This window comes from Convolutriloba macropyga, chromosome 12 (assembly GCF_964194025.1).
Source record: "Convolutriloba macropyga chromosome 12, txConMacr16.3, whole genome shotgun sequence".
Taxonomy (NCBI): domain Eukaryota; kingdom Metazoa; phylum Xenacoelomorpha; order Acoela; family Convolutidae; genus Convolutriloba; species Convolutriloba macropyga.
This window is the reverse complement of record NC_134479.1, coordinates 34,433,534-34,436,869: the sequence shown is the minus strand read 5'-3', so window position 1 is coordinate 34,436,869 and position 3,336 is coordinate 34,433,534.

The following is a 3,336-nucleotide window of genomic DNA, read 5'->3' as shown; positions in this document are numbered from 1 at the left end:
CATTTTCCAAATCCTTTCCCATCAATTTGGACTGTTGATCTCTACCTCTGAAATTCAGATAAGCACACTTGTCCATTGCCTGCTCCATTTTTTGGTTACCCAGTTCTCAATCCCATTTAGATCATCTTGAACTTCCCCGTAGCTTCTTTGCACATCCAAAATTCTAAGATCTTCAGCGAAAGTAAAGGGCTCAGAAAACATCAGAAATCGTTAAATAAACATCTGGGAGATCATTAATATATATACAGAAAATCAATGGGCCTAGGAGTGAACCGCTGTGGTACCCCGCTCGTTATATTGAGTATCTTCGAACTTGTATTGTTCACACGAACATATTGTCGTCGATCATTCAAGTAGTCTATTAGTATTTCAAGCAAACATCCACCAACTCCAATGTCAATCAACTTTTGAATTTTTTCATAATGTGGTAGTTTGTCAAAAGTTTTTGAGAAGTCAAAGTAAAGAGCATTTATCTCCGAGTGAGGGTCGCGATCAAGAGCTTCATATTTTCTTTTGAGAAACAGCAGCATACTTGTTTGCAAAGATCTTCTGCTGACAAAACCATATTGATTCTTAGTTAGGAACTTCCAAAAATTATTGTACCAGGCAATGTATAAAAATTACTCCAGAATCTTGCTATCAATGTTCAATAATGGGACAGGCGCGGTAGATTTAGACTTTTCTTCGGTCTCTTTTTTGAAAATTGGCGTTATGGTAGCAAATTTCCAGCTATCGGTTAGTTTTTGCAGCCTCTTCATATTTCGAAGGACTGCATGCATGATACTGCAAAGATTCTTGCTAGTCTTGAGGTAAAAACCCGGAGGTATACCGTTTGGTCCTCTGGATTTTGTGACATCAATATCATCTATTGTGTTTCTGATTGTATTCTTCGAGATCTCAAAAATTGTAGGAAAGGGTGTCTGTACTTTGTAATCTTTCCAACTGAAATTTATTTTTGGGGAGGACACGCAGTGAAAGAATTTATTAAACTTATTTACCTGTTCGCATCGAAGTGAACTTTGCTTGGTATCGTTCATCAAGATTTTGGTCAGGCCGGCAGATTTGTTTAGAATTTTCAGATGTTTAAAAATTCTCTCTGTATTTCACGATCCCAGTAATTTTTCTTGCTACACAACTCTGTTTTCTTCAGTTGAATGGTGACTTGGTATTCCAGTTTTAAAACCAACTGTTTTCTGTAGTATGTTGGTTTATTCTCCAATAAACGTTTCTATGTCTTTAGCTTATTAATCATATTTGAAGTACCGAATGAAAACCACGATGGCTGTGATTGCCTATGCCTTTTTCTTTTTGGGTCATAAAAATCAAAAGCATCGTCGAGATACCTTGTGAATTCGTCGCTCATTTTGTTGATGTTGTGTAACAAAATGCTCGTTTATAGCGTCATAGTCAGCGTTCCCAATAGTTTTAAAGTATTATTGAATTTGTTTCAGTAACTGGGCTTTCTAAGGCCAGACGAATGGGTTCATGGTCAGTAAGATTACAAATAGATGGAAAAAATTTTTCTAATTCAGTTGATAGATGATAATTTTGATTGGAGGCAGTATTCAGGATATTGTTTCCACATATCTGGAAATCGAAAATTTGCGGAAATAATTTTTCTTCAAACATTTCGATGAATTTTTCTTCAGTCTCGTTGGGGCTATACATTGTCTTCCAATTTGCTTCTGGAAAATTAAGGTCTCCACCGATGACAATAGGTTTGTTTTTGGGATTTTTTCTCAGGAGCAGTTGGAAATTCTCTATCGTGTATCGATATGAGCTTGATATGGGTGGATTGTAGAACGCATATAAAAATAACTCAGTACCATTCAGAGTAATTTTACCCGCTACTTATTAGTTGGGTAGAGTGCAATTCTTTTGTTCAAATATCAGAGTATTTTTCACAGCAATGAAGGTACGTCCATGCGCATTTTTATCTCCAATCATAGCCCAATCACTTCTATAAATATTGTAATTGTTAAAAAAGAGTTCGGAGTCATTGAGGTTATCGTTCAACCAGGTTTCGCAAAGACATAAAACATTGTAATCTGAGTTAATTACTGCATTTATGAATTTTTATATTATTTCGATATTTATTCATCTTCTTGAATTTAGTTGGAGGATATGGAGAAAAACTAATCAGTGGGCAGGGGCATTCCGTATATCCAAGTGCACTTTGACTCCAACATTGTAGAGTTCAGGAATTTTTAATTTTCAATTTAGGTTAAAAGTTCTGATCCGAACCAAGGAACTCAATCGCTAGAAACTTCACAAAACTTAAACTAACCTCACGGTATGTATTAAGTTTGAATTATCAAATTTTTGTGAGATGAAGATGAAATATACCTGGTTTATGTTCGTTTTCGTGCGCTTAGTTACATGGTTAAATAAGGGATGATGCTGACAAGCGTTTTTTTATTACACAGAAACTCCACAAATATTCAATTTTGTTATTGTACCTTTTTCGTACCTGAGTCAATTTTCAATTCTGATAGAAAAAATATTACAATTTTTGTCTCTGAGAGCCTATGGTCGACAGGTTTTTGGCACAGATTAATTCTAAAAAGTTATCTCCCTTTTCGCCAAAGTTCAAAATCGCTGCTGTCTGTGCTCAAGAAATCACTGATGAGATTTGTCTGAAAGAGAGGGACGTGATTATAAAAGTGGCGAAGTTGAGAGGGTCAAGCAAGGAGCCCAGAAGAAAGCTTTGAGCGGAGACTTCTATACGGTGCGTATTCATCGTCAAATAGACGTGTTACACTGCGAAAAATAACCTCTGAAGACTGTGTAGATATGTGTGTACGTGTAGGTCCCATCAGGTGAGTGAAGAAGTCTGTCGAGTGCGAGCTCTGTGGAGAGAAATGTAGTTGCAGTGAAAAGATGTCAGGGGCTGCTCAACACTTGTGCTGTGCCATAAAGCTGCTGTAGCAAAATGGTCAAGGGAGCAACCAGAAGTGCTTATCGGAGTTGATAAATGTCGATGAATACAGCCGCTTACAACAGTCGTTTTCTATTATTTTGAGAATTTTTTGGTAGCCACACTTTGACAAACGGCTGGGTTGTTTAGTAATAAGCGGCAACCAAAAATCACTCGATTTGGAGACCACTAGAGAACCGTGAGAATCCTTGCTCGAATTCTGATATTAGTTCTATTCTATTCTTCGTATTTAAAAAAGTACTTACCCCAAGCATTATATGATTTGAAGCTAAATTAACGACAGTCTTGAACTATTTGGTTACATTTTGCAGAACTAATTGCAGCACAAATTTGTCTTTAATGGGTAAAATTTTAAGTTGGACAGCTACCTTCGGAGAAAATTTTATGGCATTTACGAA